We start from the raw sequence: 14,727 nt of genomic DNA, 5'->3' as shown, positions 1-14,727 counted from the left end.
ATGTCTGCAGCACATCTTATAACTATGAATTTACCTCTACTTAGAATTTTTTGCCCTAGGATCCCACTGAAAAAAAGCACAGCAAGAGTTCTCTGGTTTGATCCTCGGCTGGGGTGCCTTCTGTGCGGAGTCTGCATGTCCTCCCTGTGGTCGCTTGGGTTTCCTCCGTGTGCTCCAGTTTCCTGCTACATCCCAAAGACATGCTGTAGGTGGAATGGACACTCTAAACTGTCCCTAGGTATGAGTGCGTGTGTGTGTGCCATCCTTGGAAGGTTGGGCGCCAGTCTAGCATCTTGACACCGTAAAACTCCACTGCCAATCATGAGCTGACAGGTGATCCGCTGTGGCGACCCCTAACCAGGAAAAGTTGAAAGAAGAAGAAGACATTATTAGTCAAGCTATTATCATCACAAAAGGGAAATAATTAAATAAATCAATAAATAAACACACAAATACATTAGTGGCCATTCGTACAGAAAGTTTTATATCTACCCCAAAATCTAAGCAATCTATGGATGGACATCCACACACACTGTAGAATGTATTTGACATAATAAGAGCATTGTGGAAAAAACATAAAAGTAATAGATTGATTTAAACTTGACTCAGTGGTAACCTTTGGCATAATAGATGGGTTAGTCCTAATTGCTACCCTTTCTTTGTGGAAAATTAGGTAAAGCAGTTGCAACTCAGAATTTCTCTTAACTGAAGTATTGGTTACTGAAACGAAGCTCTTCTTTGACCAGATCTTCATGTCAGCAGAGGCTGCCAATTCAGAAGATGGAAAAGTATGCTTCTCCCACATAAGTAAATATACCAAGGAAGGGCATTATGTCTAAAATATAGCCTGAATGGGAAAGTGCCTTACGAAAAGGCCTTACAAATTTTCAGAAAAGTAGAGTCTACTACGAATTGGAAAAGGTAATCAAATTAACTCTTATGCAGACATAACTGAATATGGAGTCGAATACTTTGACAAGGTAAGAAATGATTAAGGGTATAGGAGCAGAAATTAAGTCTTAAGACCTTAATTGTCACCAAAATAAAACCAGGTCAATTTTTTCTTGTACGATTTTTAAATAGATGGTCTTTGAGATTAAATATTGATGGAATCTCCTCGGACAACACAGGAGCAAAAAAATATAGATGAGTGCAAGGGTGACTGTGGCATGGCTAATGTCAGACAACACAGTGTAGAAAAAAACACTGATAGTACAGATGCCAGGGGCTAGCATCAACTTATACAGCAATAGAAACAACAGAGTGCATGCTGGGACTTGTGATGATGCTTCTGGTGTCAGAGAAACTGGTACAGGAGAGAAAAAAATGCAGCTGGAGCAAAGTCAGTTGTAAATATGGATAGGAGCAACATTTAAATGTTCTGTTTATCTCTCTGTAATTCACACCTATGATATAAGGGCTAAAACTTTCATGGCAGTGTGTAGCTAGATTTCTAAAGACCCTCATGAATCAATAGCATAGTAAGTACCTATTAACCTAAATGCTTAGAGTCAATAATCTAATTGGGCAGGAAATGAAGTTCTGGATCACCTGACATCTAGGTGTCAGATGTCCTCAGCTAATTTATCATAATTAGTCTATGGGTAAGCCTAAGTTATCAGAGTGCTTCAACTCTCAGGGGTACTAGAGAAACCTGAAGTAATGACTTGGAGAGTAGGAGGTTCCAAAACGAAATAGATAAGATTGTGCTGCATTTTCAAAAGACCACATTCATGGCATTCATTTTTTATTACTAGTTTGGGGCAATCCTGTCCTCCCTGAGCAACAGCAGAAGTAAAGGAATTTGTTTTTAAACTAACTGCCATACGTTAATGATGGAACACACTTTGAAAGTTTCTGCTTCTGAAAGACATAAATTTATTCATTTTTTCAGGAGTTTTTTTTTTCCTTTCTACAAAATAGGAAAACTGAGTGTAGTAAAGCCCAAAGGCTGAGTGGGCTGATGAATTCAAGTGTAGAAGGAGATTGTGACACTAAACATGCTTGCAGAGATTTTTATACCTTTGTCTCATTAGACTGTGAAAACTGCAGCAAACTGAGCAAAGGGTCATGTTTTGCAATTTAGCTAATTAGCAAAGCAACATAAGCAGTGAGTGTGCCCACTGGAGTACGAAATTGCCTGACAGCAGGTACATTTAGTACAAAATGACCATGCAGAAAAGATGAAAATAAAATCCCGACTGAAGAGTAAGAAGCCTTAAATAAATTCTCATCAGCGAAAAGTGTAAGAAGATATTATTTTTTTTTCAGTCTTATTGCAGTAAATTCAACAAAACTCGCTATAATATGCACAAGAGCATGCTGAGGACATTTTCATCCATCTGAACCTTATTACTGCAGAGAGGAACTGGAGATGGAGAGTGAGAAATGCCTATTGCATCATGGGAAGGAGGATAACAGTCCCTCGGGAAAATATTATGTTCTGAGAGCCCTAATGCTTGTGGAATCAGTCCTAAACATTACTGACAATGGAACTCATTAGATCAAGGTGAGCTCAGGAAGGACAGAAATCTCATGTGTAGCAGAATGGTAAAAGCTCACATGAACTTGATTTTCATTATGAATACATAAAATGAAAGTGGGACCTCATGATCCTTCTTGCTTTTGAGATTTTATCAGGAGGTGTCAGAAAAGTTACCACAGGGATAACTGGCTTGTGGTGGCCAAGCATTCATAGCGATGTCGCTTTTTGATCCTTCGATGTCAGCTTTTTCTATCATTGTGAAGCAGAATTCATCAAGCGTTGGATTGCTCACCCACTAATACGGAATGTGAGCTGGGATTAGACCATCATGACACAGGTTAGTGTTATCCTACTGATGATGTGTTGTTGTGATAGTAATCCTGATCAGTATGAGAGGAACCGCAGGTTCAGACATTTTATATTGCGGTAATACACTACATTCATTGAAATAATATGCATGAAAAACGGTGCATCAACGCATACTACTGAAAAGTTTTATTCTTCTTGCACATCTATGTTTTACAAATAATGATTTCAACAGTGTGGTTGAATTAATACAACTGTGTGTCATCGTGCTGTATGTCCAGGTAGTTGTTAAAAAAGGATATCTGTCCTTCCTAACAAACATATAGTACTACATTTCTGCTGGCCAGTGGTAGAGGAACATAACAGTAAAATTTTTCTGGTCTTATGACTGCATTATGATGTAGAATAGCACGAGTGCTGAATGTGAGCTAAACTGTATTACACCAGTTTTTGTTAGCTACAAATCACTTCCAGATAATCAAGACTCGTGGAATAGTGCAATATGTTTGCTACCTGTAGGACTATAACTGCTGAGCACAGTGGCTGTTTTAGAAAGAATATAAATCATGCTGAATTTATCAAAGGGGAAGTTTGTTGATTCCCCCTTGTTCTGTTTTTTGTAGCTCTCTTTTGAAATAATTGTTAACAAGAATTGGGTAATGCATATTGCATACATTCTATATCATTACCGAAGCTACGTTTCCTTGATAATATAGACCAAGATATGCTGACAAATACAAAGTACTAGATCTGATTCCAGGGATACTTCTCAATAGGTCTGTGATTCAGATATCCTTCCTTGCTCTCCTCTTTTGGGCTATTTCTCTCTAAAGCACCCATTCTTTCAAACATGCAGTGTAATCTGTGACCTATTCTGCTTCCATAGGAAAACATGCCTAGTTCCTGTGTCTCCCTAGATCTTATCTGCATTTTGCACATTTCAGTTCATATTCATGGCATTCATCCCTGGCATTCATCATGGTAAAGTTCTCATACTGACTGCCTGAGAAATCAAAGCTATCAGCATGTTCATGTAAGTCCCAGATTGTAAGCCAAGATTAATAGTAGGACTGTCTTAATGCTTGAGAGGCAGGACCCTGATGTGAATAAGTGCTATTAATTGTTAGCATTTCTTAGTTGCCTCACAGAAATATGGGAGGAAAAAGCATTTGACATACCTTACATCTGTTAAGATTGCAGAGATTGAGAACACTCTTGAGGTAACTGATAGAAGGACCCTTTGTGCCACTGCAAGCATCATCCACAGCATGATCAGAAGATTAAGAAAGAGAAGGGCAGACATTGATTGCATCCTGCTGGAGCTAATTGCATCTCCAGGACATCATCTGAGACTCTGCATGTCTTAACCATGTCCTCAACTAGCAAGGGCTTAACAGCTGGAGTTCATCTAGAAATGTACTCCACTTGTTAGACCTTGGCATTAGAAACTCAAGACCCAAGACTCTTCTCCAGGGTTTCTACCTGGTTCAAGCTGGACCTGGTAGTCCACATAGAGAAAAGTCCATTGTAACCTCACATCACAAGGCTTGTGGTCAGATCTATGATGTCAGACAGTACTTTCATGTCTGATGGGACCTGTCATCATGGATGTCTGGCATCACAAGTGTGTGTGTCATCAGTGGTGTGACAGTGCACCTAGTAGGAACACAACCTGATGCCAGCATAAGACCTCCTTCAGGACTGTTCACATTTCCAATGATTTTTAGTAGGATAATCCCTGGCTGTCAGGATCTTCTTGCTATAAACCTAACACACACCCATCAGAAACTGGATGTCAGATATTATGAATGTGTATAAGCCCTAACGAGTGAATACTGAGGCAGGGAAGGGTTCTCCCTTCGCATCATGGTAAGAAGACTCAGCACCTGGAAGCCATTGCCTGTGAAAAGGACAAGGACAAAGAGACCTCCTTGTGAAGTAGGCTCCATGGCACAGATAATTAAAATAGGTGCAACCCAGATGATTTGGGATCATCTAGCAATCTAGAGTGCTGAAAGAGCCAGGCAGTAAGCGACTAACACCAGCTACCTTTCCATGGGGGTAGGAGGCAGCCTGAACAACTATATGACTGATAAGCCATACAGGTGAGCATTTTAGTAGGCAGCAGTACCAGCCAAGATGTATGTGACCACTGAGTTGCACATTATTGCAATAATTTGCAGTTGCTTGGCAAATCTAATCTTGTATCATAAGAGGTCAACAGCTATGACTCATCAGTTTCAAGCCTGAGTATGTACATACTCTAAAACACATGCACTCAGAATACCTCAAGAAAATGTAACACATTATGTAACACATTTTATTGTGTGTGTGTGGTACTACCCATGTAAAGAACTATGTGTCTACATCTCCTTTCTTTTACTATTTTTAGTCTGAGGGTGTTACACCTCAGAGAAAGAATTATCACTGACAGATATTGTAAAACTCCTCTTGTTCTTTCTCCTTGATGTTGCAAGATCAAGCCATGCACTGAGCTTTTACATGAAACACTATGATCTCATTCATATCTGTAGTAAAAATAGTGGTGTGAGTAAATTGTAACTCAAGCTGTTATGCCTGAGGAATTCTGATAAGTTTCACAGATGGTCTGAACAAAAGAGTGTAAGCCACTCAGAAGTACATGAGTTACTAGAGTGCTGTTATAGAAATCTCATACATAATATGCTGCTACACAGGACAATAGGGACTCAGTTAAAGCAAACTTTGATGGCTGCCTGGGTGATGGCCTCCCACATCCAGTCCTAATCATGGGGAGCAGATAAACCTTCAAGTAATGGGAGGGCTAATGGTCAACAGGCATGGGGAGTTACAGACAGAGAAAGGAGGGCAAAAAGGCCTTCCTGGTAACAGCAAATTTCCATATGATCTATTCTTTGGAAAAACCTTTAGAATCTTTAAGTGCACCAGGGGCTAGCCTGCAGTTTTCATTCCTTTCCCACAGTAACATCTCAACTTCTTATTGAGTATCTGGGGAAAAAGGCAAGACATCATGTCATCCCACCAACAGTTGTTGCTCAAGGATATACATTTTGCAATATGGAAGTACCTAGATATGTTGTCTTTAACAAAAATATGAAAAAGAAGTGCTTTGCAGGAGGCAACCCCTGCACTCTCATGCCTCCACCCCTAAATATACTGACTTCATGTTCACACGATCTTGGTGGAAAAGAGAAAGCATGATTCAGTTAAATCTAATCAATGAATTCTATTACAGGTATGTGCTTGTCAATCAAACATATCACCCAGCATTTGCATATATGTCTTTTGCGTTCAAGAGACACACCTTGCACTAAAATGTAGTAAAAGAAATATAAAACATTTGATAGTAAACAATTATAGCAATAAGCAAGTTATTCATTTTATTTGCAATGTGATATCTATTTCTATGTTTGTCAAAGGAAAAATAACTTCAAAAAGATCAACACATGGCAGGTATAGGTTAAGGCACTTTAATCTTGCAGCAAGGAGACAAATATGTGCTAATACAGAGTTTGTCTAATTAGAATCAGGAAGTGAAGCTATTCTTATACATTTCTTACAAGACATTGCCCACCAAGCTGACGTAATAAATCACAAGTTCTTTCAATATTATTTCACAGCAGCTGTTTGTCCATGATTTTCTGCTGGCATATCAGGTTTACAAAAAAACTTCCTAAGAAAAACAATGTGGCTTTGATGACCACCGGTCAGATACAACTTCTCACTATGCAATGTTACCATTCAAGGTACTATGGCTAATTCGAGCACAAAGCAAGTACAGATTACAGTTCATTTCTTCAAGCAGTCTTTGTTTGATGTATCTCTTCTTTTCCGCAGCTGTGCATGTTCTCATAACACGAACAGAGCTGATTGTTCATATTCAATCACATTATAGAAAACAGTATTGTTCTATTCCTTCACTATTCATTCATTTTCCTGACCAAGCAGATAATCACCTGCTTCTCAGTAAATTTCCAAAAGGCATAAACATGAATTTTGCTCTGCTAGCAAATACTAGGTCAGAGAGCATCTTGCAATTTTCAGAAAGCATACTGCAGTTTGAAAAAGCATCTTATAATTTCATACAGAATTAAGCTGTACATAAAATAGAATGAAATGTGTTAACTCTTTTACCTTCTAATAAGCATTAAACATATACATTAATACATATTTTTCTAACATTTCCCCCTGTTAATACTTTTTATTCTATTTTCAAAAGCATAAACAGTTGCTTCTTCTCCTAATCTCTTTCTGTTCAGAATTTGCAGTTAAGAGAGTCATTTAGTTTAAACTTATGAAAGTGTTTCATGTTTTAACAGTTCTTCAATTTCAGTACTTTGATATAAAGTTTCAGAAACTGACATGTCTATAAAATCTTTGATTAATCTTTTCATGCAGGGAATACCACAACAAACACACACTCCTAATAGGAGTAATCCCACACAAATGGCAATCAGGATGTTCATTATGATGCTACCACCCCCAAACAAATTCTGAAAAAAATCTGTCAGTGGGTTTGGGCCTGGTTTGGTCATGGCCGACACTTTCTGAAGCACCTCAAGATGGTCGTTTATCTCATGCTTGTTGTGAGAAATATACGAACAGCACTCCTCTTTTATTAAAGCACATGTACCACCTTTCACCGCTAGGGTGAAGTCAAGAGCCATGCGGTTTTGAAGCACCACAGTTCTCATAGCATTCAGTTCATCAGTCACTAATTCGAGAGCAGAAAAAGTTGCATTACTCATTACTTCGAGAAGTTTGGACAGTTTTCTCAGTTCCCAAATCGATTTCACTGCGCCATATGCAGGGGCTATACCTGCCCACGATATAATAGTGTCACTCAAGTCCATGTGTGTCAGTTTATCTTTGTTTTTCATGGAGTTATGGTTTCTCCAGCCTGCTTTGATTCATCCCATTGGATTTTCAGGTCTCTTGATTGGATTCCCAGGTTTCTTGGTGAGCTCTCTGACATTTTAACCAATTTACAGTCTGTCAGATGAATCCAGGATGCTCGCTCTGCGATCTTGACTGCAGTGGGTGTTGACAGTAGCACTTGGTACGGCCCTTCCCACTTCGGTGTAGTCCAATTCTTCCTCTTGATAACTTTCACCCAGACCCACGTGCCTGGGACTACTGCTGCTTCTGATGGTCTGGTTTGTTCTTTATCTGAAGCAGAATTCAACTGCAAAAGTTGTTTATTACTTAAAAGTCGTCTCATATATTCTGCAAGTGAACTGTCGGCCTCCTGGTCTGCAGGCATGAGAGGTTTCCACTGAGGTATATAATATGCCCTCCCAAACAATATTTCAAAAGGAGTTAACCCCTTTGCATTTGGAACAGTTCTCATGCTCAGCAGTGCCAGAGGCAGGCAGTGCACCCAGTTCTTTTGTGTCTCACTAATTAATTTCCTAAGTTTGTTTTTCAAAACCCCATTATGCCTCTCTACTAAGCCTGCGGATTGGGGGTGGTATGCACAATGGTTCTTTAAAGAAATTCAAATATCGGCTCAACTGTTGTATAGTTTGATTTACAAAGTGTGTGCCATTGTCACTGTAGATCTTTTCCGGTATTCCAAATCTAGGAATAATTTTTTTAACAAGGACTTTTGCAACAGTAGCTGTATCTAGATTTTTAGTCGGAAAAGCTTCCACCCATTTGGAAAACATATCTATAATGGCAAGACAATATTTCTTATTTTCGAATTTGTTTAGCTCTATGAAATCCATACAGATAGTATGGAACGGGTACAGTGGTGTTGGGAAACTCCCTTGCTTAGGCTTCAATGCCCCTTGTGCATGATGCTTGTTACAAACATGGCATGCTGCACAAAAATCTTTTGTGTAGTTTGTAAATCCATATGCAGTGAACACTCGGTTCACTAACTGTACCATCCCCCCTGTTGAGACATGGCACTGCCCATGGCTCAACAAAGCTGCATATCTAAACAAGTTAGATGGCAAAATTGGTTTTCCTTCTTTGGAGATGTACAGCCCTTTCTCAAGAATTGCTCCTCTTTTTATCCATTTTTGTTTTTCTACTTTCATAGGAAGTGTCTGCATTGTTTTCAACATTTCTAAATCTAAAATCTCAGAAGGTTGTAATTCCTCACTCAAAAGAAATACTTCTGAAGCTGAAGCTGCCTGCTTTGCAGCTGTATCAGCTCTCGCATTACCTTTTGAAATCCTATCCTGTTGCTTGGTATGAACTACACATTTACAAATAGCTACTTTCTGAGGTAACTGAATAGATTCTAACAAATCTAAAATAAATTGCACATGATTAATCTGTTTACCAGTAGATGTTATCATTCCTCTATTTTTCCACTGTTGTGCAAAAACATGTACAGTAGAAAAAGCATACTGGCTGTCAGTAAAAATGTTCACACATTTACCCTTTGCCAAGGTACATGCCCTTGTCAAGGCAATCAATTCCGCTGCTTGTGCAGATAAGTTGTGTGGTAAGGACTTTGCTTCTAAAATCTCAGTATCAGAAACTACTGCATACCCCACTAGGTTCTGTCCTGTAGGACCCCTTCTGCATGAGCCATCCACGTAATATGTCACCTTGGCATCATCCAAGGGAACATCCGTTAGATCTTTTCTAGGCAGTGTCTTTTGCTCAATCTCCTGCAGGCAGCTGTGTGGTGTGCCATCCGCAGGGGTCGGGAGCAAGGTAGACGGATTTAAAGTTGTACATCGTTCAATTGTCATATGAGGTTGGCTCAAGAGTATAGTCATACAGGAAAGATGTCTATCAGGAGAAAGATATGCTACTCTTTCTTGCAGTAAAATAATCATGACTGCATGGGGCACTCTCAATGTGAGAGGGTGGAACAACACTACTGAGGCCGAAGCCTGTACTGCCATTGTAGCTGCAACTACTGCTTGTACACAGTGGGGCAGGGATCACGCCACTGGGTCCAGCTGTGATGAATAGTAAGCTATGGGGCGTTGCTTATCCCCATGTTGCTGTGTTAACACCGATGTCATATAACCTTGCTTACAATCTACAGTTTGGAAAAACATTTATGATAGTTTGGTAATCCTAAAACTAATGAGGATGCTATCAATTGTTTCAGTTTGCAGAAAGCTGATTCTGCTTCTGGTGTCCATTGTAATAAATCTTGTGCTGCCATAGGCTTCTTGTATATCAAGTTGGTCAGTGGTGCAGACTCCAAGGCATAGTTTGGAATCCAACTCCGACAGAAATTGGTCGTTCCCAGGAAGGACATCATTTCCTTCTTGGTAGTTGGTTTGGGTGCTTGTAAAATTGCTATTTTCCTATCTTCATCTAATGTTCTGCCTTCTTTGGATATTACATATCCCAGGTATTTAACCTGCTTTCTCCAAAGCTGCAATTTGTTTTTGTTTACTTTATGTCCTTGAGTGGCTAGAAATTGTAGTAATGCTATGGTATCTTCTCTGCATTCTTGCTGGGTGGGGGCTGCCAGCAGGATATCATCTGCATAAAGTAAAATTTGGCTGCCTCTTGGTGGGCTAAATCCTGCCAGGTTGCTTGCCATCTCCTGTGCAAATATTGTTGGACTTTCACAATACCCCTGTGGTAGTCACGTATATGTATACCTTTTCCCCTGAAATGTAAATGCAAACCAATGTTGGCTGTCAGGGTGTATCGGTATTGAAAAGAACGCATTGCTAATATCTACCACAGAAAAATACTTCTGTTGAGGCTTCAAATCATTCAACAGGGTGTGTGGATCTGGCACTGTAGGTGCTCTAGGTATTACTGCGTCATTTACAGCTTGTAAATCTTGGATCATACGCCATTCTCCGTTTGCTTTCCTGACAGGAAATAAGGGTGTGTTACATGGCGAATCGGGAGATTCTACCAGTATTCCTTCCTTAAGTAAGGCTGCTATTATTTGTTTGATTCCTACTTCTGCATCCTTTCTTAAGGGATACTGTCTTTTTTGAGGTCTAAATGCTGATTTTGGCATAATAGTAACTGGTCCTGCTGTACGAATTAGTCATACATCTGATTTCCCTGTTGACCAGAGAGTTTCTGGTATGCTCCGTAAAGCATTTTCTTCCTCTTCTAGTAAGAGTGCTAATCAGCTGTCTTCGCTAGATTGCTAGTGTACAGCTGGGTGTGTCTGTGTTATCCAATTTAACTTCTGCTTCTGTACTTCCTGTTCTGACAATTCTAGCTCTGTCTGTTTTTCCCACTCTGTGACTTTTTCTCCAAGGTCTGCCCATTTCACATTCTTGTCCTTAGTTAAACTAACATGTGGTAATCAAAAAGATTTATAGTGTGCAAAGAATTCCAAGGGCAATGAACAGCTAACTACACTGTTCCCTTCTGTGTCCCAGTACAGATTACGTAATACTAATCTGTTTGCATGGTTTTTGAACAGTTCTTGCTCATATTCCTTATCAGGTCCTGGTGTGCTACAATAATACAGAGTGCAGTGCAACAAATGTTGTTTATTAGTGTCAAGGGAGGGGGACTTACTGATGGCTACGTTCATCAGTTCTTCAGTTACTGCCCCTGGACCAGTCGTGACTAAGTCCTGGCTGTACCAATAAAATGTTTCACCCTCCGGTCGTACCACAAAAGTATCCATTTGTCACTGTGCTTCCATACCCTGCATAGTCGGTACTACTGCTATGCCAAATATTTGCATAAGATCTCTGCCCAAAAGGTTTACTGGGCATTTTGCAGAAACAACAATTTTGCTTTTCTGGGTCATCCCTGAAACAGGGTCAGTTATTGCTATGTTATGGGAGAGTGGCTCCTGATACAGCTGTCCATTAGCTGCTTTCACTAATATGTAATCAAGTGATTCTGAATTTTCTGGTGGTTTGGAAGGATGTATCACGGTTCGTGAGTCATACAGGAATTTAACTTCCCTCCCTATACCAGAAGTGTAACTTCCAGTTTTGTGTCTGCTAAATAGAGCTCTAGGCCCAATATTGCTAAGTCTAAAATTTCACTTTCTTCACCATCTGTGATTTATTGCACTTCCTCTATTTCTTCTATCACATTTGCATTTGTCTTTCCTCGGTTACTCCCTTCCAGTGATTCTTGACTATCATATAGTCAGTCCTCACTCTCCTTATCTTCCATGGCTACCTTCTTGTTTTGCTTGCAATCCCTTCCTAAATGTCCCTTCTTTCCGCATTTAAAACATTCACCCCTTTTCTTTCTCTCTTCAAACTCTTCTGATCGTTTATCAGATTGTTTGTTTCCTTGGGCATTTTTCTTGCCCTTTTTTTCCGGACTGTACTACATAAACTTCTGCTCCATCTTCTACAGACAATACTTGGGCTTTCTTTTTCTTTTTACTGTTAAAATGCCTTTCGGCATGTCTAGCATATTCAAGTAGTGATTGTAATCTACTTGTACGATGGTCTACCATGTGCTTTGTAATAAAGCTGCTTATAGTCAAAATACTGCCTTTCAAAAATGCATTCTTTAGCTGCTGTTCATACGGGGAATCATGTGTCTGATCTTCAGGTACCTGCATTCCACAATGGTTATTAAAACACTCTAATAATGTAGCATAATATCTGTCAACAGTTTCACCTTCCTGCTGAATGCATTGATTAATGCAAGTCCAGTCTGCCCTAGGCTTCCATTTCTCAGAGATTCGGTCTGTTAGACCTTTCACTCTGTTATCCAGTTCTGCGTTGCTATGTGGGAGTGGCTTGTGTTCTGCATCATGGGGATTCCAGTTGCCACTGATCATGTGCCAATCTGGACCTACGATTTGTCTAACTAGTTTTTCTACTTCTTCTCCATTTAAATGATAACTTAACCTCATGCCCTATAAGTCTTCTAAGTATTTTCTAAAATTAACTTTCGGATGGGGAATTCCCTCTGTGGCCTTCCAGATGTCTTCCGGTGTCCACAGTCTATATACTAGGAGAGTCGGGTCCTGCCCTGCCTGTCCTGCCTGAGGATTTGGTACATCTATGAGTGGACATATCTCTTCTTCACTCATGGCTCATGAATTTATTTGATATAACTCAGTATCCCCTCTTAAGTTACGTGTTCGAGACCTGGTCTCGATGGGATCTCTGACATACGGTCTTGGCTTCGCAGTGGCAGCTGGGTATAGCAGTGGTGGACCAGGTTGTCCACTCGCTTCATATTCTGGTGCGGGAAGTGGAAGGGGAGAAGGGGCTGATGCTATTACCAAATTATTGTCTTCTTTATCTAGAAACATAGCTTTTGAATTATTACTTTTTTGTTCCCTACGGTTTGCTTCCTCAATCCACCTGTGTGCCTGAGTAATGCCCAATTGACGTTGCTTTTTTACCTGACCTTTTGCGTCGGTTTTAAGCTGTTTGACAAGTTTAATAAGTGAAGATTTTTCTAATTTGCCATCAAATTTATATTTATTAACCCATTTTGTATAGTACCAAACATTGTCGGCACGCTGTAATTGCATATATTTTGCATCTTCGGTTAGCGGTGGGTCTTTGGAACTTTTTATGCACTTATTACCCATATTGTTCTAACTGTTAAAAAATGTTAAGTAACCCTTCTTATTTTCATGTGGTACCACGACTTTACTGTTTCACAGTTTATCTAGCATAACTGTCTTACCTATTCTGTTTCCTTGATCTATGACAAGACTGCAATCTTTCTGTCCCTGACTTGTACAAAACAAATCTTCTGACAGATGATTCAAATCAAGTCCCTGATTTAAAACAGAAAAAAGGTAAATCTCACCCTACATGAGCCTCCGTGATTGACCGTCTCTGGTTCGTATGCTAACTCGTCCTCCAGTCGCAGATCAGAAAAGTGGCTGGCCTCTTTTGAAAGACAATTCAGTCGGAGGTCTTTCAAAGCAGAAGAACCGATGTGGTCGCTTCTCCGTACGGTTTCATGCCACCTGGCCCATCTGACCTGAGGCTAAGTGAGAGTTTCCGGTCCAAAGGACCAATCTGTCAAAGGAAAAATAACTTCAAAAAGATCAACACATGGCAGGTTTAGGTTAAGGCACTTTAATCTTGCAGCAAGGAGACAAAAATGTGCTAATACAGAGTTTGTCTAATTAGAATCAGGAAGTGAAGCTATTCTTATACATTTCTTACAAGACATTGCCCACCAAGCTGACGTAATAAATCACAAGTTCTTTCAATATTATTTCACAGCAGCTGTTTGTCCATGATTTTCTGCTGGCATATCAGGTTTACAAAAAAACTTCCTAAGAAAAACAACGTGGCTTTGATGACCACCGGTCAGATACAACTTCTCACTATGCAATGTTACCATTCAAGGTACTATGGCTAATTCGAGCACAAAGCAAGTACAGATTACAGTTCATTTCTTCAAGCAGTCTTTGTTTGATGTATCTCTTCTTTTCTGCAGCTGTGCATGTTCTCATAACACGAACAGAGCTGATTGTTCATATTCAATCACATTATAGAAAACAGTATTGTTCTATTCATTCACTATTCATTCATTTTCCTGACCAAGCAGATAATCACCTGCTTCTCAGTAAATTTCCAAAAGGCATAAACATGAATTTTGCTCTGCTAGCAAATACTAGGTCAGAGAGCATCTTGCAATTTTCAGAAAGCATACTGCAGTTTGAAAAAGCATCTTATAATTTCATACAGAATTAAGCTGTACATAAAATAGAATGAAATGTGTTAACTCTTTTAGCTTCTAATAAGCACTAAACATATACATTAATACATATTTTTCTAACATTTCCCCCTGTTAATACTTTTTATTCTATTTTCAAAAGCATAAACAGTTGCTTCTTCTCCTAACCTCTTTCTGTTCAGAATTTGCAGTTAAGAGAGTCATTTAGTTTAAACTTATGAAAGTGTTTCATGTTTTAACAGTTCTTCAATTTCAGTACTTTGATATAAAGTTTCAGAAACTGACATGTCTATAAAATCTTTGATTAATCTTTTCATGCAGGGAATACCACAACAAACACACACTCCTAATAG

Source organism: Protopterus annectens, chromosome 1.part0 (assembly GCF_019279795.1).
Source record: "Protopterus annectens isolate FY-2018-M chromosome 1.part0, PAN1.0, whole genome shotgun sequence".
Classification (NCBI taxonomy): Eukaryota; Metazoa; Chordata; order Ceratodontiformes; family Protopteridae; genus Protopterus; species Protopterus annectens.
Note: the sequence above shows the minus strand (reverse complement) of the source record.